Raw genomic sequence first — 25,885 nt, 5'->3', positions numbered from 1 at the left:
CTGCCTGTTCCCGAGGAAATACGAAATTCCACAATTTTTGAAGCCGACTTTAAATTGTGTAAGGCAAGGTAGTGCCAAATATTTAGGTATAATTCTTGACAAGAAATTAATTGGAAGATGAACTTCCTTTATGGAATCACTTGATGGTAGACAAACTCACCATTAGCTCCAAAAAGGCACTTCGTGCTGTCTGTCCCTGCCTGTTCCCGAGGAAATACGAAATTCCACAATTTTTGAAGCCGACTTTAAATTGTGTAAGGCAAGGTAGTGCCAAATATTTAGGTGTAATTCTTGACAAGAAATTAATTGGAAGATGAACTTCCTTTATGGAATCACTTGATGGTAGACAAACTCACCATTAGCTGCAAAAAGGCACTTCGTGCTGCCTGTCCCTGCCTGTTCTCGAGGAAATACGAAATTCCACAATTTGTGAAGCCAACTTTAAATAGTGCAAAGCCAGTAGTAGAAGGTACTGCCAAATATTTAGGTGTAATTCTTGACCAGAAACTAAATTGGAAGATAAATGTAGAGGAAATAGTAAGGAAAGCTACTAAGAGGGCAGCCCTATATAGGTATTGGGTATCCACCCGTCCGCAAAGCGGCGGAATCGGCGGCCACCCAAGTACTATGTGTAGTGTACCCTACCGACAACCTGGCAGTAGGTATAAAATGCATTTCTTTCTCGTAATGTGGAGGCTAACAAAGGATATTTCTGCACGAGGTAACCCACTTTCGGGAAAAACGAAAACATCTGACGAATCATTCGCGAAAATGGCAGCAAAGGCAATGCCAATGGAGATACATACCGACAAACAAGACGGTCTACTGTCCAAAGGGCAATAAGACTATCTTTTCAGTTATCTTTGGAAAGCTATCGCTGAGTCAAAAGACGCGCCGACTTTCGAGGGGAAAAGCGTGGTGGACGGCATCGTAAAGGTGCACTGTTCCAATGCTTTTTCCCGAGAATGGCTGGAAAAACTGATAGCGAAAATTCCAGCCAGCGAAAACAGTAAGTTCATTCTTGTTGAGAGTAGCAAAGAAAGGCTGGTACGAGCGAGTGTCTGGATTTCGGGTCCTTCCTGTAATTCAGCAGAACTCCTCACACGCATCCATGTTCAGAACAAAGATCTTGACAGGACTCTCTGGAGAGTATACTCGTGCACCAGGCAGAAATCCGCTAGCACTTCGGAGGCGGGTTCCCATCTGGTGCTGGGTATCGATCTTGGGTCGCTCAAGGTGCTGAAATCGAAGTACGGGAGCCGTCCTCACCTACATCTGGGGCGAATCCATTTCCGGGGATAAGGTGGAGGGCAAAGCGTAAATATACTCAGTCTCACGACTGAAGTAATATTTACACAGATAAATCTGCAGCATAGCAAAGCGTCTACGGCTCTCCTGTGCCGCAGGCATGCAAAACTGCAAACAAACCCACACATAATACAGGGTGAACGATATGAAGTGTTACCAACTTCACACTGCTTGTATCTGTAAAACAGCTTTTGACATCAACGTCAAATTGTTCTAATGACAGTTCAATATATTATTTATTAGCCATCAAAAGCATTTGCGTCTGAGTTTTGTTGAAGTTTTTTTTTCTGTGATGAAATTAAAACATAATAGTGTGATTGCGTTATATTTGGTTGGAAAATCACAACCAGCCATTGTTCGTGAGCTCTGTCACCTCAAGGTGAATAAAATGTTTGTGTATCGCACTATAAAACGTTACAATGATACTAGAGGAGACCAAAAAAAACCGCAATAACGCCAGAAATGGTTCGGAAAGTGAAGGCTCGAGTTGAACGAAATCCACGTCGAAGTGGAAGGAAAATGGCTAAAGAACTGAAAATATCGCAAGACAGCATTCGACGCATATTGAAAAATGAGCTCAAGGTCATGTTTTAAGGTCATGGTACAAGTTCCAAAAAGCACACGATCTTTCACACCAGCAAAAAAAGTTTGGTGCGAAAGAGCAAAGGAGTTGTTGCGCTTGCACGAACGTGGCGAATTTCCTAACATTGTGTTTTCTGATGGAAAAAAATTCCCAATTGGCCGAACGCTCATACGAGAATTTGAGCCTACGTATGGCCACTCGAAGCAATTTCCCATCGCAAGTAATGGTTTGGGCCACAGTGACCGACTTATTATCGGGAAAAAGTTTTAGAATCTGTTTTAGAGCCGTGGACACGCAAACATTTCGGTCGTAGACCATGGACGTTCCAACAGGACTCGGCACCATCTCATAAAGCTCGTGTGAACCAAGAATGGTTAAAAAATCGTGTTCCACACTTCATTTCGTCCACACAATGGCTTTCGAATTCGACAGACGCAAATCCGATGGACTATTCCATCTGGTCCATTTTGGAGAGCAAGGTGAGGACTAAAACATATGCCAGTATGGATGCGCTGAAAAAAGCGATTATACGAGAATGGACCATAATACCTCAAGATCACATTCGTGCAGCATGTAACTCATATTTTGACCGTTTGAAGGCTACAGTCAAGACAAAAGATGGTCATATCGAGCTAAAAGGAATAGTATATGTTAAAATTGTATCATTTTTAAACAATTTTGTCTTTGAAATCAATAAAAACTAATTTCACACACTGCACTAATACAAGAACCATGGGAATGTCACAAGCGTATCTGTGATCTAGGTGTTATGTCGTGTCCCTTCATTGTGAAGGGAATGTGAGACTGCGAGCATGTATTATCATGCCGAGGTTGATCGAACACACGATGTTAAAAGAGCTATGCTTCGGAGATATCGTTGTTGCAAAAACAAGGTACTGGAAGAGTGGGAACATTGTCGAAGCTATCATATTTTCGGCCTACCTACCCTACGACTTTTTACAGCCACCTCCTTCTAGGGAGCTAAGAGAAGTAGTCAGGTATGCGGAATGCAATAATCTGGGGCTAATAGTAGGCTGTGATGCAAATTCACAAAACATTGTATGGGGAAGCAGCAAATACAACGTCAGAGGTCTCAAACTACTGGGTTTTATCCTGTCACCTGATTTGGTCATACAAAACACTGGTAACAAACTATTTTTGTGACCAAAAGGAGACAAGAGGTGATATATTTAGCATTTACCAATAGGTCAGTTGGAAATGAAATCAACCGATGGCGCGTTTCGGAAAAGGACTCTCTCTCTGATCATCGTCTTATCGAATTCCGACTGGGAATTGATACAATATCAATACCTTCCGGTAGGAATCCTCGAAATGTGGACTAGGACAGGTATGGTGAGCTTGTAACAGAGCGATTACCAAACCTGAAAAAACTCAAATCAGTAGAAATGATTGAAGATGCTACTAAGAAATTAGAAGGTACTTAAATCAAATGCTTTGAGGAATTGTGCCCACTCAGGCAAAGTAGACAGGGGAAAGCCGTTCCTTGGTGGAACCCTGATCTGTCGAAGTTTGGGTACGGTCCAGAGAACTTCTTATTAAGGCCTTAAAGACCCAAACAGAAGAGGACTGGGCTAATCATAGACTTACACAGAGAGAATATAAGAAAATAGCACGGAAAGCCAAACTTGAATCCTATAGAAATTTCTGCAGTAACGTCGAAGAAATGAAGGAAACAGCGAGACTTTGTAAGGTCCTTCATTTAGACCGCTCAGTAAGGCTGGATTCCATTCGAAAACCTGATGGTTCGTACACCATTTCCAAATCGGAAACGTTTAATGCTCAACTCGAAACCCATTTTTCGGGTAGTAGAACACCCTCTGAAGTACAGCTGGTATATTGCTAGTCGGATAGTGACAGAAGAACCGATAAGGTTTTCCTTATCTTCCTTTCAGAACTTTAAGTCCCCTGGACCTGACGGAATATATCCAGCAATGCTTAAAAAAGGAGGTGACAGGCTGATTGACGCCCTGAAAAGGATCTTCACAGCCTGTCTTGTATTTGGTTATATACCATTCCAATGGCGACACGTAAGAGTAGTATTTATTCCGAAACCAGGAAAAGACGACTCCAAAACAAAAAGTTTTAGACCAATTAGTTTGACATCGTTCGTGTTAAAAAGTCTAGAACAAGTGATGGAGAAACATATTCGAGTGGGGGTATTGCCGATAAGTCCACTTAGTACAAATCAACACGCTTACCAGAGTGGCAAATCATATGAATCAGCCTTACACGATCTTGTTAGCAAGATTGAAACCGGGGTGGAAGCTGACGACTACACAAGGGGCGTGTTCGTGGAAATTGAGGGGCTTTTGATAAAGCCACTTCCGGCTGAATATGTTCTTCTGCCGAACGACACGGAGTTAATCAAACCATTTTAAAATGGATATATTCCATGCTCTCTGAGAGCCTGTTAACCGTTGGTGAAAGCGGTGATGAACTAGTCACAGTCAGGGCCAAGCAAGGATGTCCTCAAGGGGAGTACGTTCTCCGCAGCTGTGGTGCTTCGTCGTAGACTCTCTACTAGAGGAGATGCAGGAACTCGGTTTTCATGTCCAAGCATATGCGGACGACGTCTGTGCGCTAACATCGGATAAATCCTTAAGGAGGCTTTGCACGAAAGTGAAGAGGATTCTTGACAAAATCGATGACTGGTGCATGAGACAAGGTCTTTCCGTTAATCCGAACAAAACAACCATAGTCTTGTTTACGAGAAAACGGAAATTGGTCTTTCCGATGAAAGTAAATATATAGGAGTAATCTTGGATAAGAAGCTAATCCTCTCGCATTGAGGATTTTTCAGCAATGCCGTAGAGCCTTTGGTAAAACCTGTGGTCTGAAACCTGCTGTGGTCCTATGGATATACACAGCACTTATCAGACCAATCATCACTTACGCTTCTGTGGTTTGGTGGCGAATGAGCATGGCTAAGTCCACAATCCGGGAACTATACAGGCTATAAAGAAATGTATGTTTATGCATCACGGTGCTATTAGTACAACCTCTGGTGATGCCCTAAACGCTATGCTTGATTTGCTCCTCCTGGATCTGAAGATACAACAGAAAGCAATAAAAACAATGTGTAGACTCCATGAATATGGTTTTTGTTACGATGACGGAACTTCGGGACACAGAGAAATCTTTAAGTACCTATCTGAGCAGTATCCACTGGTTTTGTCACCTTTAGATGACCTGATACCCACAGTTTCATTTGGAAAGAAATTTGATGTCAGATTTCCATTACGTGACGGATATTTTCTTTACCGATGGGTCCAAGAATGAAATAGGGTCTGGAGCCGGATGGTAATTAAACGATGGTAATAAGTGTCACTATGCTATGGGGGAAATGGCAACTATTTTCTAAACAGAAGTTTTTGCCATGCTGAAAGTAGTCGAATGGATAATCGAGAGGAGATGAAGCGAGAAACCGATTCGAGTTTTCAGTGACAGTCAAGATGCACTGAAGGCCCTGGAAAACGCGAAGCAAACCTGAAAGATTATTCAAGAATGTAAGAAGAAGTTTAATTCTATCGCAAGGCAAAACAGGCCTGTACTCATATGGGTTCCGGGACACTCCGGTGTTCAATGAAACGAAATTGCCGATGAATTGGCCAACCGTGGATCAGCGGTGTCCCCACAGGGGCCAGAGCCAATAATCGGAATCAGTTCCACAGGAATCATGAATTGTATCAGCGATTATGTAGGCAATCTACGTAAAAAGCGATGGTCCGGTCTAGAATGCTGCAGAACTGCTAATTGTTTTGTGACAAGTCCGAACAGAAAGCTGTCAAACTTTCTACTAAAACTTTGAAGGAAAGACTAACTATCTCTTACTCTATGCTTTCCTATCTCTTTCTCTGATACTTTTCTCCTTCCCTCCTTGACTTTTTAGTCCGAGTGTTTTAGGAGCCACCAAATCTCCTGGTGCTCATCGGCTCGACCTCTTCAAATTTCAAATTTCAATTTCAATTAAAGCTACTGTAGCTCTATTTTTATGCAAAAAGACCAAAGGGCACGGATGGCGACTTTCACCGCAGAACACTTATTAGCTGTATAGGACCGTTATCAGACCTCTCCTTCTTCACGGGATTATAGTCTGGGGGACAGCTCTCGACAAGACTACGATTAGAAACAAGCTTCAGAAGCTTCAATGTATGACGCTTATATGTCCCAGCGGCACTCTTAGAACCACACCCTCTGAATACTCTTTTCTTCTTATCTGCCCTAGAAATAGGTTAGGTAAGGTTGGAATGGTTGCCCAAGGTATTAGCACACTTGGACGAAGATAAACGGATTCGTCCTTTGTGATACCAATATAAAGGAGGTGAGGTGAAGGAGAAAGAAAAGTAGTTATTATAGTAAACAGAATGTGGGTTACACTGCTGCTCGGATTGCCTCAACTAATCAATGGCGCAACAAAGGGGTTGGACACTCGGCCATAACACTCGGTCTGGGTCTAACCAATCTGTTGTCTTTTGTTTGAATGCGCCATATTTTAATAAATTATTTAGAACTAGAATTCCAGCTTGACATTTTACAATATACCTGATGGCTGAAAACTTGACGATAGTGTTGACTTTTGTGTCTACTGTAAGAAGCCAAAAATAAGCGTTTCGGTTCATTCTAGCCCTTAATGAGGTAGCTGTTTGGTTAGGTAAAAATGAGACTACCTTTAGAGAAGTCTATATTTATTCTGATAGCCAAGCTGCGATTAAATCTCTTGGTGGGGTTGTCACTAATTCCATCATTGCTCGCAAATTTCAGACATCTCTCAACGAGATGGTGGAATATTCCCGCATCCATTTAGAGAGGGCACTACCACTCGCCACCTTCTTGGTATGGAGATTTTAGGTATACCCCTTTCAAGCTACAAACTGCGATGTACAAGAAGTATTGCCACTTCAGCCAGCACGAGCTCGGTTGATAATCTGACATGTAATGCTACAAAAACAATTTGGCCAAAATGGGACTTCAGGCGTTCAAAGTCGCTACTTAACCGCTGAAGGAAAAACGTCTCTATGTTAGTTGCTTTGATCACTGCTTCCTAGGTCAACATGGGCAAAGATTGAACGGACCTCAATTCTTCTATTGCAGAAGCTACAAGAATGAGGAGAAGGATTTGGCTCATCGTTTTTGAATTATAATGCTACCGTCGCACAGTGGTCGAAATGGTCGATCTAGCGAAGTTTAATTTATGTCTCGAAAAAAGCTGCATTATTTTTTTTTATTTACATACGAAAAAAAGTTTCTGGAACATTTTAAAAAAACAAAACTTTATTTAAATTACTTCAATTTAAATTTTTTATAGCCGTTGCAGTGGTATATTTTTAATGATGCAGAGTGTTCACAAAGGGGGTTTTTCAATAAACAAAGTTATGAGAGTAACAGTTAACTCACAATACAAAAGTATTTTTTTATTTTTTGTTTTTATAACTTATTTAGTTATATTAAGTTTTAGTAATTTTTCAGTCACAATCGCTTTCATCTGAACTAGGGCTTTCATATTCAATATCTTTATCAAGCAGAAGTTGTAATACCTCTTTATTCAAAACATTTTTTTAACAACTGTGGCCTTTAGATAGTAAGACGATATCAGAAGGTTAGGGCGAACAGAAAATAAAGACAAAAACCTTCCACACTTTTTTCTTTAGCTTTATATTGCTTGATGCTCGGGATAATTGCGGAAATCTTTGTTTTTAGCTTCTAGTGTTTCTTCCGACATTTGCCCGTTTGGAAGTGGAACAGTATTTATAATTATGCTGAATCTTTAAATCCGCTAGCAGAGCTATATGTTCTTTTAAAATTTGGATAGTACTTTTTATTTGCTGCCAGCAGTACATCATATGTTAGATAGATGTCTACACTTTAGTGCCGACTTGCATCTATATAAGGAGCCAATGCTTCTTCTAGTGTATACTTAATGGGAACTTGGACGTTCAAATGTCAACACTCTTAATTTGTATCAATCCATCCTTTATTAGCGTGCATCTTTCACACAACCTTGAACGCAGTTCGTTTTCCTGCTTTATATAGGCTGGAGCTCTCCGCTACAATAAGCTCATCAGTAGAGGGCTGGTTAGTAATAACAGAAACTTTGCGAACTTGTGTTTTCGGTATGCATTGTGTGAACTCCTTTTCCTTTCGAGCAGGACTAATTGTCGAATTAACTAACAAAACCGGGCTATCGAATCTTCTTCTTCTTAATTGACGCGATAACCGCTTATGCGATTTTGACCGAGTTTAACAAAGCGCGACAGTCGTTTCTTTCTCGTCCCTTCATATGGATTGGGCAGAGCACACTTAAATTCCAATCGGCAGGCATGCTTTCATCCCACCATATTTTACATAGAAGCTGATCGTCGCCATGTTTGAATAGCTCAGCCGGCAGTCCATCGGGGCTCGCGGCTTTGTAATCTATCTAATCACTCTTCGTTGTTTCCTCAAATTTTTGGCGCAATCGATGGCTACTTTTCTTCACAATTCCCGGAAAACGATACGGAAGATGATACGGCATACGATTTATGTCGATCAGTTCATTCATGAATTCGCTATAGTATCATACAAACATATGTCGACGTCACGAGCGAGCGGCCAATCGAGCTTCAGCGGCAAATGGACGACGAATCGTCCCAACCTAGCGGTGAGTTGATTCGAATTGGTACGCTTTTTGCGGCGCTTGCTCTAACTCCCAGAACCTGGTCAACGCTCATTCTAGCTGAACATAACGGTGTAGCAACTGTAGGCGTGTCATGTCAGACTCAGATCCATTTACGCTTTCGAATAGGGTCCACTCAAAGACAGTCAGCCGAACCATGAGCTGTGCCAGACGGATCCTTACGAAATTCTGTATTGATAACTTGGTCCATAATGTCCATGTTAATCTATATGCCGATAGGCCCAGATTTCATAAATCACGGATCGGCTAGAAGCAAGTCTCGGATATGCCACCGCAAAATTAGCGTGATACATAACTCATTCTCCCTGCGCTGACTTAATTCTAATGACTGCCAATTACTGGAACAATCGTGTACCTTCACTTATGCGGTAGATAAAACCACAATACTCTCTACTGGGACAGGTGGATTCTCTTCTTCTTGATTTTCGGGATAACCGCTTATTCTATTTTGGATGCGTTTAACAAAATCCGCCAATTGTTTCTTTCTCATGATAACCGCCTCTAATTGGGAACACCAAGGAAGCCATGCTCTTCTCCACCTAATCTTTCGAACGATGCCGCATCGAAGCCGGGGCGGTTCGGATTGCATGACCCAGCCAACGTAGCCGCTGGGTCTTTATTCGCTGCGCTGTGTTATTGTCGCCGTAAAGCTCATGCAGCTCATCGTTCCATCGCCTACGATATTCGCCGTTGCCAACGTGCAAAGGTCCAAAAATCTGGCGCAGAATCTTTCTATCAAACGTTAGGGGGGGGCGTTATGAAAGCCTTGTAGAGTTTTAGGTTTATTCGCCGAGAGAAGACTTCACTACCCAGTTGCCTACATAGTCCCAAGCAGCACTTGTTGGCAAAAGAGAGATTCTTCGTTGAATATCCAGCCAGTTGGACACACCATGTGATGCCAAATCCTTCTTCACCTGATCTTTCCAACGCAGAGGAGGTCTTCCTCTTCCTCTGCTACCACCAACTGGTGCAGCATCGAATACTTTCAGATTCGGAGTGTTTGTATCCATTCGGATGACATGACCCAGCAAACGTAGCCGCTGGATCTTTATTCGTTTCGTTATGTAAAGCTCATACAGCTCATCGTTCCATCGTCTGCGGTAGTCGATGTTGCTAACGTGAAAAGGTCCAAAAATCTCCCGCAAAGTCTTTCTCTCAAACACTCCAAAGGACGCCTCAACAGATGTTGTCATCCTTCAAGCGTCTGCACCACTCAGTCCAAAGTAGCACTTTTTGCCTAGAGAGATACTTCGTTGGATTTCAAAGCTAACATTATTATCGATGTAAATGCTGGTTTCTAAATAAACGAAGTCTTTTACAACCTCGAAATCATAACTGTCAACAATGACTTGGCTACCAATACGCGAGTGCGCCGACTGTTTGTTTGATTACAGAAGGTACTTCGATTTGTCCTCGTTCACCACCAGACCCATGATATTAATAAATAATCTTATAAAAAATTGTATCACACTAGAGCGAGTCACCCTGTCTGAAACCTTAACTTTTAAGTCGACAAAAAGGTGGTGTATGTATTATAGATTCTCCCTTCATGGGCTTTTTCCAAGACTTGGCGTATTGTGAATATCTGATCGATGGTGGATTTTCCAGGTCTAAAGCTTCACTGATGAGGTCCAATAAGTTGGTTGATGATAGGCTTCAGCCTTTCACACAATACGCTCGCTAGAACCATATAGGCGATATTTAGAGGGCTACTCCCGCGGAAATTGTCACATATTGCAGGATCACCCTTCTTAGGGATTGGGCAGAGCACACTTAAATTCGAATCTTCTTTAGCCGCGTAATCGCTATTCTCACCTCGTCATGGTCAGTTAGCGGAACAAACTTCCCGTCCTCAACGATTGGGGTAACGGCATCTTCACATTCTGTGTGGCATGCACAGGTGTCACTTTTTACCAGGTTTGAGAAGTGTTTCCTCGATTATTTAAGCACGCTCTGGATGTCAGTCACCAGATCGCCGTCTTTGGCATTGTAGCCGCCAAGTGTGATTTTTATGTCGTGGATTAACGCTCATAGGAAAGAAGCAGGCGCTAATAGAAGCAATCTTTGATCTCATTGTTCTTCTCTTCCGTCGGGGCGTGGGCGCAAATGAGTGAGATGTTAAAAAATCTTCCTTTGGTGCGGATTGTTGTGTGACGCTCATCCACTGGAGTGAACGCCATTACCTAGCGCCGAAGTCTCTCTTCCACAACAAATCCAACACCGAATATGCCCTCCCTTATATGACAGCTGTACTAGACGTCGCAAGGTCCAACGCTCTTCTTGCTTTGCCCTGTCCATCCCATCTCTTGAATCGCAGTGATGTCAGCCTTTTCTCTCACGAGGACATCAATCAGTCGGGCAGAGGAACCCTCCCTATTAAGGACTGCCATTTTGCGGATAAGTCCAACTTACAACATTTTTCACAACCGTAAATTTTATGGGGTCATTACAATTCGCACACACGTTATTCTGTTGCGGGGAGCATATTTATCGACTGGCTTGCTGATGCAGTTTGGACCTTAATTGGTACCAATGTTGTTGACGACAACGCATCGATAACGACCGGCATCTTTGAAAATGTGGTTGTTTTTCCAAGGGACGGAGGCTCATCACTGGCAAGCGATATTTTCCACTGCTTAAATGTTTCGAAAACCAATTTACCTCATGCATCAAACAATCGTCCCAAAACTCAACCGGATGACCTAATGTTGTAAGTTCACGAATATGCTTTTGGAACGCGTCAGTTACACCTTTGGTTACATCAGAATAGCCCTTTTACATCGGTAAAACCGAAAGGTGAGCTTCCACCCTTACGCGAATAATTTAATAATTATACTTCGATTTTAGTAGTCCCCTTGCTTCAACGTTTTTTGCGTCAAATATTTTTAATCCGCTGATAATTTTCAGAGCGTTACCATTTCAAGCAGCTTTGAAGGTAGTGCAGCTTTTGTTCATCCGATAAAGCAGAGTTACTATCGACTAGCGAAGTAAATGCGACGTAAAATCCTACCCATTCCGTAAAGTCACTGGGTAATTTGGGTAACTCTATTTTCGGTATATGTATGACCGCAGACACAGGTGCTTTTATGGAGTTACGGAGTACGCGGCAAAACGTTGCTGAATCCTGAAGAACCACGCCCCGCCTTGGATCCGCACATTTTCTTCAAACTCAACATTATCGACAGCAAAAGGCATTTCGACTGCGTCTTGAGCAACGTGCATACTGTTCACTCAATACCTCGAGGTAACTCGCCATATTTTCCGCATCCATCATGAATGCCTCACCAACAATTTTTAACATATACTGTTTAATGGCACTGAGAACGGAATCGCGCTAATTAACGCAACTTGACTTTTTTTTAAGGCGAGTACGAATTTCAACCTTTATATTTAAATTTGTGTTTGCATACTTTTAGCACCAGATTGTACGTTTGGAGAATTAGTTGTGCCTCTTCCTATGCGTATCTGTGTATTGTGTGTACACTAGCAATTGTATATATGCAAAAAGCAAGCGGAGCGACCGATTCCAGGTCGAAGGACCATAAAATGTTGTGGCGAATTACTAAATAAACCTAACTTTTTCAATCGATTCGAGATTCTTTAAATTTTATTTAATGAACGCGGTTAGTTTAGTAAAAAGGCAAAGGCACTAAGAATACGGTGGAATAGAACCAGTAATAAACACTCAGTTAAGTTTAGTGCGAGCGATAAAATAGCGGAAAGAACCATGCACACAAAGAAATGAGAGGAGGAAAGTCGAAATGATTAACCCGTATGCGCATACATTATTAACACCATAACATTAAAACTTAATATTGTGTTGGGGAATAAGTTGGTAGCGTTTTTACCGAAGATTTTTATTTAAACAAAAAAACAATAATTATATTAATAATTTAATCAATTATATACCCACTGTTGCTGTTTACAACCTCTTTCCACCTTTCGATCAATTTGTTGATGCCGTTCCGTCAAAAATCGCCTGGTCTGGTGTCAAAGAAGTTGTTGAGCCAGTTTTTAATGACCTCTCTGTTTTTAAAGATAACGCCCTTCCTATGGTTTGACAGAGAGCGGAAAAGATGGTAGTCGGTAGGTGCAAGGTCCGGAGAGGTCCCATTAGGGGTCTTGGAGTGCGACTTTGATGACTTGTGCAATATGGGGCCTGACGTTGTCGTGAAGGAGTATGGTTTGACCATGCCGATCAGGTATTTTCAGTCGAATAGCCTCATTCACGCGGTGTAGCTAGGCAATGTAGAGCTCCTTGTTGACCGTGTTATTCTTGTCGAACATTTCCCAGTGCACCATCCCCTCACAGTCCCACCAAACACATGTCATGATCTTCTTTGGATGAAGACTCGACTTGACTCTCAGCTTTAGCGTATTTCCTAGAGCCACCCACTTCTTTCTTTGCTTCACATTGATATATAGGCCCCATTTCTCATCTCTCATGACGATTAGATACAAAAACCGCTGCTTATGACCGCGTGCTGCTCGGTACCGGGCGAGATGCTGAGAAGCAATTTTAAGCCGACTTTTTTGGTTGAGCTCGTGAGGCACCCAGGTTCCCAATTTATCGGTAAGTCTCATTGAATGAAGCTGATTGAGAATCGTTATATGATCCCAGCGGTCGTTCTCCTTCAAAAGTGATTTGAGACGTTGTTCATCGTATTCAGAAAGCCTTCCGCTGCGGGACATGTCATCGACGTCAAACTGTCCATTTTTGAACTTTGCAAAACAGTTCAGTGCAGTAGACTTGCCTTGACACCTTCTTCATACACGTCGCAAATGTCCCGGGCTGCTTCGGCAGATTTTTGACCTCGATGAAAAGCAAAGAAGAGTAGGTGTTGAAAATATTGATTTTTGCTCACTGGGTGTTCCATTTCTAAGCCTTAAACTAATAAAAAATCAAATAACTCAAAAATACAATTAACAGAGTTTTGTAGAACAGAAAGAGTTCTATCGAATGAATACTTACACTTTCCCAAACAGCAAGAAAATCGTTGCAAAATAATGAAAATATAAACACACTATGAACTCATTCCCCAACCTAATGCTTTGCATCAGCGATCACAAAAGTTTTGATAATAAAAAACTCTTGCAGTAGTATGTTTCAGAAAGACTTCTAAATTATAGAATGATTTTCTTAATTGAAGAGAGCAAAAAACAAACTCGAGAAAAAATGAGGAAGAGTTTAGTTTCCAAGGCTTTAGTTTGGTGGCTATAGCAGCATCGGCCAAACATCCAAAAAGGGTTTCGCGCCAAAAGCAAGCGGAGCCGCATAGGTATTGGACCGGCTAGATCGACTGCAGTGTTAAATTTTCTGCTTATACATACATACCTTTTAAAGTTATTTTATCTCATAGTGATACAGTAAAATATAAAGCAATTTAGTGAATTGTAGATCCTATTCAACAGAAAATCGGCGAACACGCAAAACACTTGTTTTATTTATGCCTCTCACAAACAAACTAAACTATATTGCTAAAACCGTGACCCTATGTATCTTCGACACGGGCGTACCAACATAAAAAATAATAATAATCGAAAGTCGAATGTACGTAGCCCGTGAAATTTGAAATCTTAACCTAATTTTTTTGACCAGACTCGCATTTGTTTAGGTTTATGTATTATGCAAATAGCGCCCGTATTATAAATTAATTATCACTACATTGATAATTTAAAAAAAAATAATTTTTTTCGGAGCAAGCTCCGTCTTTATTTCACAATTGTAAATTATTAACTGCACTTTACAAAATTTCTTAAAGCTAACTTAACCTATGCATTCCCTCATTCACCCGTTATGCCGCGTGACCATATTCGCGGAATTTCGTTTGTTGCCGTTCACACGGTTCATTGCAGACATAGCGTCAGCAAAAAGATCGAGCAACGGAGGTGGATCAACTTTCAGCGTAATAAGCGTTAAACGGAAACGTGTGTAGTGGATGAACTTTTAACATATAGTAAGTAGTGTTAACTCCTCCCTTCTTAAAAACGATTGTCCTCGATCGTCTTATTAGAAATAGGGTAGGGCATGTAGTCGAAGATTTGAATAACTAACGACGTTTCCTCGTTGGTTATTATCTGTGTTAATTGATGCATCTGGGAGATTCGGTAAGGTGCTGGTACTTAGGTCGACTAATTTGAATGGTTCCGTTGGTACTTCTTGGATGATTATTTTTGATGTGGGTTTTATCCAAAATTTGAAGGTTTTTTTTATTGCTGTGAAGATTATTGCTAGTCCTAGCATTGCGCTCTTATCTATTGTCGAATCTGTTCTTAACAGATTTATCTTTTTCGTGTTGTTAATATGTAGTTCGTTGAGGGCTTCTAATGATAAAATGTTGAAGAGTTCCCTTTCTAGCGGTGTTGGCTGTATGATCGCTGGCTCTGCTGTCAACGTAGACATTTCGATATTGGTGGAAGTTTCGTTATTGATGCTCAATGATGTGATGTGAAACTTGATTAGATAAGTACCAGTAATTGTTCGCTGCTCTTTTCCCGTTTTTAGTGTTCCATTGAACTCGTTTAGTAAGATTATCCCGGGCTCTATTTCCTCGATTGTTGGTATGTGTTGATTATTACTTATTGTGCAAAATGATTTTCTACTACTTAGTATTTAAGGGATGCAGGTGCTGTTACTAATTTTAATTATGTTATTTCTCTCACAAATTTTTATTTCATTGTATATCATACATTTATTCTTAATTCCATATATTTCATTTTTGTTTTTTAGAATTTCTTCGGTTTAGTAGTTTAGTAATTTCTTTATTTCTCTGGTTTTTTATTATAATATTCTTATAAGTAATATTGTTTGTTAGTGGTATTTTTACCAAATATAAAATTCTTGACTCCTTAGTTATTACGTTAACTTTTGCATATTCTAATGCTTCTTCTACTGATGCAAATGGCATTCTTTCTTCTTTTAATTTCATGATTGCTATCTCAATTTCTTTTTTATTCAAAAATATTGTATTCATAATTCCAATTCTAGCCCATTAAATGGCGTCCTTAATGTTAGTAAACATTCTTCTTTAATAATTCTTATTTTACTTTCCAGATTTTAAGAGTTATTTCACTTATTACATAATTATCTTTTCTTATCGAATTTATTAATTGATTTCCTAATGTTGTTAAGTTCTTAATTCTTTCATTGAAAACTTCATTAATCATTACTTGATCATTATTATTTTTCTTTAGTTTGTTTAGATCATTATTCAAAATTTTAGAATCTTCGCGGTCAGGAGTACCAGCAATGTACTTCCATGCCGTACCTAATGCATTAATAGCTCTCTTATTTCTAAATTCCATTTTTGGTTTTATGTTTGAAAGTATTACTAAGGATATGTCTATCTGAGATTTAAGAATGGGGTAGAAAAGGTTATTAGCGGGAATATTCTCGTTGAGGTAGGTTAGTACGTCTTTTAAAAAATTGTCGTATTGGTCCAGGTCAATATGGTGTATTATCTTGAATGTCCCTTCCTGTATTTTAGCTTGTCCGTCATTAATCGTTATTAGATGATTTTTCGACCGCCGCACAGTGGTCAAGTAGCCCGACGTTTTGGTCAGAAAACAATAAGTCAAAGAGAAATAGTATGATTTTGATGAAATTTTTACATATAAGGTTTTTTGTGTCGCTGATTCTGAAAATGAAATCAGAATTTCAAAATTCAAAATGGCGGACCCAAAATGGCGGACATTTTTCGCGAAAAGTGTTCAGATTTTACTAAAATTCACATTACCAAGGTTGTTGGGGTCGCTGATTGTGAATATGAGATCAGAATTTCAAAATTCAAAATGGCGAACAGTTTTTGCGAAAAGTTTTCAGTTTTTACTGAAGTTCACATTACCAAGGTTTTTGGAGTCTTTGATTTCGACAGTAGACGTACGATTTTCAAAAGAATATGCCACATTAAAAGGGGGGAAAATATGTCGTGAAAAATAATACACTTGAACTGAAAGTGACTATCATACATTTATTTATGAAATGAACTTAAATTTTAATAGGAAGAACATACATTTATTCATATCTCCTCGTCATTGTTCACATCAAGGATGCTGTCTGAAAACTTCATTAATGTATATAAATTAATATAAATATATTTATATTAATGTAAATTTATGTAAACTATTCACCGTTACGCTCGTTGAATCGTCCAACCAGCTTTTATTATTCTCCAGGAAACGATTTTTCGTACTGCGAGCATTTTTCCATTTCTTTTTCAAAACAGAAATAATTTTTATCAAAGCCATTTTTGATTTTTCTTCGATAACATATGAAGGTGTTGCGTCGTCCACTAGTTTATTACAGATAATTTGTATTAAATTATCAAATTTTTTTGACAGAAAAACATCATGGATGGCATCGAATATTTTCCTCCTTGTCCATGAAAAAATTTTTCTCTTGAATCTTATTCAAAAAAAAAAAAAAATTACTTTAAAATAATAATTTAATTACCATTTAAAAATACTTATTATATTAATTATTTTATTATTATTATTATATGATTTTTTAATATTATCAAAACATGATTTTTACCACTCTTTTGCATTTATTAATAATTATTTATTGTTTTAATAACAATATTCACTATAGAAATTGAGATAAAAGTAGAAATAAACACTCTGCATATATTACATTCATTCCTAACATTTCCCAGGCATACACACAAATAAAACCAGTTTCGATCGCCCCCCTCGGCTCAAATGCCCCAACACGCGCTTCAAGCTCGGGAGCAACCTTCTGCAAAGAAAGCGTAGTTTTGACGAGCGGGGATAGCGCGGGAGCAAGATCTAAACGGATTCGAAATCTGTATACTTTTCTGCACTAGGAAACGTAAATATCTCCGTGGCAAATCGTGGCAATAAAAATAATTATCTACGAGAAGAAGTGCAATTGAAAAAAAGGGGAAAAAAGGCTTGTACTGCGTCATTAATATTGCCTCTAAAAATACAGCAATATGGTTACAGTAAAGTATTTTCGTAATGTACATACCTTTCCGAACAACATCCATTTTAGTTTGCCCTTTTTCGTGGAAAATGGTGAATCTGCAACTATTTTTGTGTGGCGCTCGAAAACGTGCATGCGTACTGTCTCGCGCGAGTCCCGACAAATGGGACCTCAAACGGTAACTTTCGATTTTGGGATTTTTGGCCAAAACGTCGGGCTACTTGACCACTGTGCGCCGTAGCCGAATGGGTTGGTGCGCGACTACCATTCGGAATTCACAGAGAGAACGTCGGTTCAAAACTCGGTGAAAACACCAAATTAAGAAAAACATTTTTCTAATAGCGGTCGCCCCTCGGCAGGCAATGGCAAACCTCTGAGTGTATTTCTGCCATGAAAAAGCTCCTCTTAAAAATATCTGCCGTTCGGAGTCGGCTTAAAACTGTAGATCCCTTCATTTGTGGAACAACATCAAGGCGCACACCACAAATACGAGGAGGAGCTCGGCCAAACACCCAAAAATTGTGTACGCGGCAATTATTATTTTTTTCTTTAGATGATTTTTCGAGTACTCTAGTATTTCCATTTCTGTTAAGCTAGTGGTCGTCATGATTAGTATTAGTAGGATGTCCTTGCTGTTTGTCATATTGTTTCTATAGAAATCAGAAAATTCTTAGTTTTTGTTATCAGGATTACAATTATAACTATTTTGTTTTATGTAAATTGTTACGATCGCCTAATTAGTCCTTTATGAATTGTTCTGCCTGATTGAGTGATAACTGTACTATTTTTGTTTTCTTTTACCGTTTCTTCTTTGTATCTACATGAAAGTTTGTTTCCTATTCTTTTGTTGGTTTTTACAAATATAATATCTCCTGGGTTATAGTCTTTAAAAACTTGTCTCTTTTTATTGTGATATTTAAGATCTTTTTTTTTGTTCTGCTTTCAATATATTTTCATTTCTATCGTTTTCTAATTCCAAAGGATTTGTTGATACTCTTCTTTCGAAGAATAACTTGATTGGTTTTTGATTGGTGGTGGAATGAATTGTGTAGTTGTATTAGTACATGGATTTTTCTAATAGGTCTTGAAATGAGGTATGGATTTTCTCGGCTTTAGTTGAATGGAATCTTTCTATTTGTCCATTGACAGTACTGGTATATGGGAGTGCTTTAAAAACTTCTATATTAAATTGATCTTCTATCAAATGTGTTATTGGGTGTGATCCCAAAGATTTTTGGTTATCAATGACTATTTTTTCGGGGATTCCGTAGTTTGAAAGGATTTCTCTCAAGGGTTGTATTACATCTTGGATTGCTCTAGAATTGACTATTTTTGCTTGGGCATACTTCGAGAATTTATCTATGGCTGTTAGTATGTATTACTTTTTTGTGAGTATGGTAAATGTCGAGGTGAACTATTTGTGCTGGATATTGAGGGATAGGAGTTGATTGTAATAGTGGTTTCGTAGGATGTCGTTCGTATTTCTGTTCCTTGCATATCTTACACTATTTAACGATTCTATCGATTTTCGCTTGCATTTGTGGGAAGTAAGAGTTTCTTAGAATTTGTGCTTTGTTTTCGCGACCATTTCTATGAGCGCGTTTGTGTTCTTTAATTATTTCCGTATTCTGTTCTGTTTCGTTAGGTAAGTCTTTCACTATGTTTCGTGCGAACCTTACTCTGCAGTTGCTAAAATAAATTGGGTAAATTTCTTGGATTTTTCCTAAGGTGTTCTCGTCAGTATGAAGGCCATTAATAACCGATGGATTTAGATATTTTTTCAGAAGATTTATTAAATTTTGTTGGTTGAATTCAGTTTCATTAATGATATACCTCTGATAAGTAGGAAATACAATATAATTTGAAATTGATAAGATGACGTTTCTTCTATTTTAAGAAAAATTTGATTCTTGAACACATTTATTGGTTCTTGGGCTATCGGTATGAAATGATGCGAAGAACTAAAGTCGCTGTGGATAGTTTCGCTTAGTGAATTATTGTAATTTTCTGAATTTGCTATATGGTTGATTTGGGGTAGTGTGGACAGGGCATCTGCCTTTCCTGATTTGTAGTATAATTCATAATTATACTCTTCAAGTATGGTCTTTCATCGTTTCATTTTATTGTTATTATTTTTATTACTGAGGACGTAAGTTAAAGACTGATGATCCGTAATGATTTGAACTTTTCGTGACCCATAGAGATAATTGAGTAAATTGTTCAGTGACCAGAGGATGGCTAACATCTCTTTTTCGTTGGTAGCGTAGTTCTCTTCTGTTTCGCTTAATGTGCGAGATATGAAAACGATGGGCCTGTCATTTTGAGATAGGACTGCTGCTATTGCATAGTTAGATGCATCTGTGGTTAGTTGGAAGGGTTTTGTAAAATCGCGATAGTTTAGTATTATATTTTCTGTAGTCAAAGAAAGTTTGATTTTGTCGAATGCAATTAAGGCTTCTTCATTTAATGTGATTTGAATATTTTTGGATCGATTTTTGGACACTCGTCCATCCTCCCCTCTTAAAAGGACTGTCAGGAGTTTCGCGAGCTTCACATAATCCCTGATGAAGTGGCGATAAAAACCAGACAGACCTAAAAATGATCTTAAGTCTTTCAAGGTTTTGGGGGCTGGAAAATTTATTATTCACTCTACTTTTTTGGGGTTTGTTTAGAGACCGTTTTTCGAAATAATAAAACCTAAAAATGCTACTTCTGTTTTTAAGAATTCACATTTGTCAAGCTGAATTTCAAGGTATCAAAAATTGTTTTAATATCATTAAAATGGGTTTCTTGGTCTTTACTAAATATAACAACGTCATCGATGTAAACATAACATCTTTTCCCTATGTGATCCCTTAAAATGTCATCAAGAGCTCCTTGGATAATAGAAGGAGCATTCTTGAGACCGAAAGGTATTAGGGTGAATTCATATTTCCCATTATTCACCGAAAAAGCTTTCTTCTCTATATCTGATTCCTTTAAAGGAATCTGATGGAAACCGCTCTTTAGATCGAGTACTGAAAAGAATTTATTCTTTCCGAGTTCTGAATGTACTCCATTTATTTCGGGGATTGGGTATTTATCGGCTTTTGTTACTGAGTTTAGTTTCCTATAGTCTATCACCATTCGGTATTTTTTCTCTCCTGACGCATCTAATTTTGTTGGTACTACCCATACAGGTGAGTTGTATGGAGACCTAGATGGTCGAATAATACCGTCGCGGAGATATTCCTCAATTTGTTTTTCGACATGGTCTTTGAGATACATCGGATAGGGATAGTTTTTTTTATATAGATGTTTCCTGATGTTGTTTTTATTTCGCCTTTTGCAGTGGTTGTAAACGTCAGTTTTTCATCTGGATCGCTAAGTAAAGATTTGTAATTTTCGGTTAATTTTCTCAACATTGAGTTTTGGATTGGGATCAAATGCTCTGATCGTATATTGATTGAATTCACATCTTGTGAAATCTGTTGCTTTAGTTTTATTCTTAAACAGTTTTTAACAGTCATATAATTATCCTTGGTGTGTGTTATTGCACCTAATTCTTTTAAAGAGTCGTTTCCTATGATTTTAAACTGGGTAGGATAAAAAATGTTATATTGGATTCTTTTAAGTTAAAGAGGTTTGCAAATGTGTGGTTGGTAACATCGATATATCCTCCTACTACTAAACGAGGTTGAACGTAGTTCTTGTTAGAACCAGTATCTATCAAGATTTTTTTTATCACTCCATCACTCGTTTTGCTCTCAATGTATGGCAACGAAGAGACATTCATTCTAAAAAATGAATGTCTGTAAAGTCAACGTCCTGAAGTTGATTCTTGAAATTGGGTTGGTCGTCTTCTTATATGTTATACTTTCTGATAGGGGCGACATATTCGGGTAATGTTAGAGTGTCTTCGTAGTATGGTGTGTTGGTTACATCTTCGTACTGTGTTTATATATTAAAATTGCGTTGTCGTTTATCCTGTATTGGTGGTTCATATAGTTTACTCTTTGTAGACTTAGGTCTACTTCCATTGGCTCTGGTTTTTGCTGGGGTTTTGGTGCAAAATTTCGAGGTGGTACGAATTGTGGACGATTATTATTGTTTTGGTTAAAGAAGGGTCTTTGGAAATTATTATTATGGATAACATTATTTTGGGGTTGCGGGATGTACGCTAACTGAGGGTAAAATGTTTGTTGTCTTTGCGGGGTTGGCTGGTTGAATCTTCTTGGTGGCACTGGTGGTGCTTGGTTCTGAAAACTTTTTCTATTTTGGTTATTGCAAACGTAGTTCGTACGGTAATTTTGGTTTTCGAGTTTTAAGCTAAAGTGGATATGTCGCGTTTATCCGCGTAATGGAGTGTTAGACATTTAAGTATGCATTTCCAATTTAATGGAGTATTGTATGACTCCAAAATAGCATCAGCTTCACATATAATTTTGTTTCGAATGACACTTAAAATGCCATAGAATTTTGGTGTTCCTACAGATGGTTCGTTGATCTTAAGGATTCTTTTTACCGATTTCTTCCATGAATTAAATTCATCTTCTTTTCCTGAAAATTCCCTTCTAGACCTGACAATGTCCGGTATTTTGTCTAGTTCGCTTAAATTATTAAGATGTTCAGGATTAATTATTTGGTCCGCCCCTATGTCTTCTCTGTTCGTGTTTCTAAGAACCTTCGTTACAATATTGGTAATAAATTCACTGAGTCCGGGTATAGTATTGGGATTTGGAGGGATTGGTATGTTTGGTGCGCTAAGGACTGCGGGCCTAATGAGATTGTTTGGGTTACTCATTTTATATATGTATATAAATTTAACAAGGTTTTATAAAAATTTAGTTTAACTGTTAACTTTTTTTCTTAACTTTCCTTAAACTTTTCTCAAATATTTTCTGTATTCACTTTTATTTATTATTCTTTGTTAATTTTTGTTTCTCTGGAAATTAATATTATTTTCTTCTAATTTACTTTACTTTCAAATATTCCTTTAATTTTTTAATTATATTTTTTTCACAATATTTTCACTTTTATTTCTTATTCACTTTTCTTATTCGCTATCTTAATTTATATTAAATCCGCAATAATTATTATTCTTTGTTAATTTTTCTTTCTCTGGAAATTAATTTTATTTTCCTCTAATTTACTTTACTTTGAAATATTCCTTTAATTTTTTAATTATATTTTTTTTTTTCACAATATGTTCACTTATATTTCTTATTCACTTTTCTTACTCGCTATATTAATTTATATAAATACCGCAATAATCAAGCACAGGCTTTCGTAGGGGGCCCTTTTTGCAGGTTTAACAGCTACTAGGGGTCTATCGAAGTCCAAATCGTGCGAACGGATGCTACAGAACGAATGCAGTACAGGTGTCCTTATGCAGGAAGTTGTTGTGGTTTCTCGAAGGTTTCGGCACATTTGTGCTGCGGCGAGCTGCTTGAGGTCGTCTTAGGCACTTAAAAATTGAAGCTATTTGAGGTGCGGCGAGCTGCTTAAGGTCGTCTTATCCACGCAAAAATTAAAGCCGTTGTAATTATTTGAGGTGCGGCGAGCTACTTGAGGTCGTCTTAGGCACGCAGAAATTTTGACTTGCTTGTCCTTTTTACAAATACTCGCGCCGAATTCCTTCTACCACGTTGGGCGCCAATTAATTATCACTACACTGATAATTTAAAAAAAAAATAATTTTTTTCGGAGCAAGCTCCGTCTTCATTTCACAATTGTAAATTATTAACTGCACTTTACAAAATTTCTTAAAGCTAACTTAACCTATGCATTCCCTCATTCACCCGTTATGCCGCGTGACCATATTCGCGGAATTTCGTTTGTTGCCGTTCACACGGTTCATTGCAGACATAGCGTCAGCAAAAAGATCGAGCAACGGAGGTGGATCAACTTTCAGCGTAATAAGCGTTAAACGGAAACGCGTGTAGTGGATGAAATTTTAACATAAGTGGCGTTAACTTATACACTCCTGCATAGACTAATCCTAATGAGAGCGGTATTTCTTCTTCCTTGGAATACTCTTATACTTATTTAGTGTCCTGTCACCTTTGCTGTGATCCCTCGGAGCTGGAGATCTCCTAACCACTTAGTTTTAGTGTGTTTACGATATCATAGCAGGCAAGAAACTTCGCTAGGATAGTGACATATAAGGGAGTTTGAACGATGTAGGTGGTATTTATTTTTATAGAAGATTTAGCTCAAAATGTTTAAAAAACACATGTTTAAAGCAATTAAAATGAACCTTTTCTTTAATTTCAACTTGTTAAGTATAAAATGTAATAAATAAAACGCGGGTTAGTTTTTAGAATTTCGGAAACCTCTCTCATTCTTCCTGACCGTAATTTTAATCTGTAGCTAAAATCAATATTTTCCGTATCACTACAGCTGTGTAAGTTTTCAGTTTTACGTGTCTTGGTTCTGTCGCTGGACTCATCGAAGGTTTAATAGGCCTGGAAGAATTGGCATTGAATGGCCACTGTAATCCTTTTCTGATTATCATGAATGTATATAGCCTTACAGCTTTGGAACGGGTCAACCGATCGAACTAGTTCTTTTTAATGGTATTAATAGTTAAAAGGAAAATATTTGCATGAAAGAGTGTCCCGCCAGGTGTCGCTGGAGTCGAGTTATTACTAAAAATCGTATTAACGGCCCGATTTGGTTTATATTCTAAATATATAAGTATAGTGCTGCTGGAATTGAGTTGTTACTAAACCCTGTATTTACGTCTTTGCTAATTTTTCGAATTTTGCCCGCTCGATGTACTCTAGTTATTGAGTTAACATTATTGTTGGCGGTCTCTTCACTGAATGCATAAGCACAAATTAATCATAAGAAATTTAGTTGAATATAAAGGGTGATCAGATTGGAGGTACTTTTTCCAATATGGCTTTTTGGCAGATCACGCGTGACTGCGGTCAAACTGAACATTTTTTGTCCGTATTCATTGACATTTCATCATAGAAAGACTTTCGCTTTAACAACGTTTATAAATCGTTCGATTGTATTGTACTCCGAAATTCGACGCTCTGTGAAGAGTTTATCGCGCACTCAGGCCATGGTGTACAGCGATGAGGCTAATTTTTTGCTTCGTGCCTATGTCAATAAGGGCAAAATTGCCGTATTTGGGCTGAAGAGCAACCCGAAACCATTCAAGAACAGCCAATACATCCATTGAAAACAACCGTTAAATCCAACCTATGGGTTGGAGGAATCATCGATACATATTTCTTCAAATACGAGGCAGGTACCAATGTAACTGTGAATGCCGAACGCTCTCGTGCCATGATAAATTACTTTTTGATGCCGAAAATTGAAGCCCGTGATCTCTATAACAACAAGACGACGCTACTTGCCATATAGCCCGTGAAACAATGGATTTATTGCGTCGTCGTTTCGGTGAGTAATTTATCTCTCATCTCGAACCAGTGGATTCGCATCCAGATCGTGTGATATCACACTTTTGGACTTTATCTTTACCCTTTATAATATACATATACATTTTTTTAATAAGTTACGATTGAATTAATATTATTTTAAGCTTAGTTTTCAATTATTGTAAATCTTAATTAACAGAAAGCAATAAAAGAAGGAATGTGCCTACCTGGAGTCAAACTTTTACTAAAAATTGTATTTAAAGCCCAGTACGGTTTTCAGTCTGTCCAATAGAAGTGTGACCGCCATAACTTAGGAACTATTTGTCCAATTCGATTCTAACAAACTGCATTCATCGCGGTTTTAATATTTATTATGTGCAATATATTCAATAAAATGTATAGTCACTACCATTAGCTATAATGGTTTCACATACTCGAGTCATTCTTTGTGCTTATTTCTGTGGAAGTAAGTAGTTTGGAATTAGGTAATCGGGTCCAAATAAACCGAATTTGGCTTGATAACTCTTTGAGCGTACTTAGAGTTTTTGCTGAACTATTGCCCAAACATTTTCATTAGGATTGGCATCAGGGGACTCTGAAGGCCAATCCAACATATGAATCCCATTTTGTCGTTTTCACTCTATATAGCTTCGGCTTCTATGCCTAGGATCATTGTCTTATTTTAAAACCCAGCGTTGGCTACTTCTTAAAAACCTCTTTGCAGCTTACTGTAATAATACTTATTGGAAAATTCTATTCTTGAAAACTGCATTCAAATGGTAAACGCCCACAACTGAATGTTTTAGTTCGGGGCCTACTTACGTCTGGAATCGCATTGTGATTACATTAGTTTGGACTCAAGTTCTCTACTTTAGATTAAATTCCCACATCGTCTCTCGGATACGCTAAAGTACTGTGGATGGCTACAGATTCCAAGTATGATAGACCACCTACTCATTTCTGCAGCTTCGACAGAAATAATT

Source organism: Anastrepha obliqua, unplaced genomic scaffold (assembly GCF_027943255.1).
Source record: "Anastrepha obliqua isolate idAnaObli1 unplaced genomic scaffold, idAnaObli1_1.0 ptg000012l, whole genome shotgun sequence".
Taxonomy (NCBI): domain Eukaryota; kingdom Metazoa; phylum Arthropoda; class Insecta; order Diptera; family Tephritidae; genus Anastrepha; species Anastrepha obliqua.
This window is presented reverse-complemented; position numbering follows the sequence as displayed.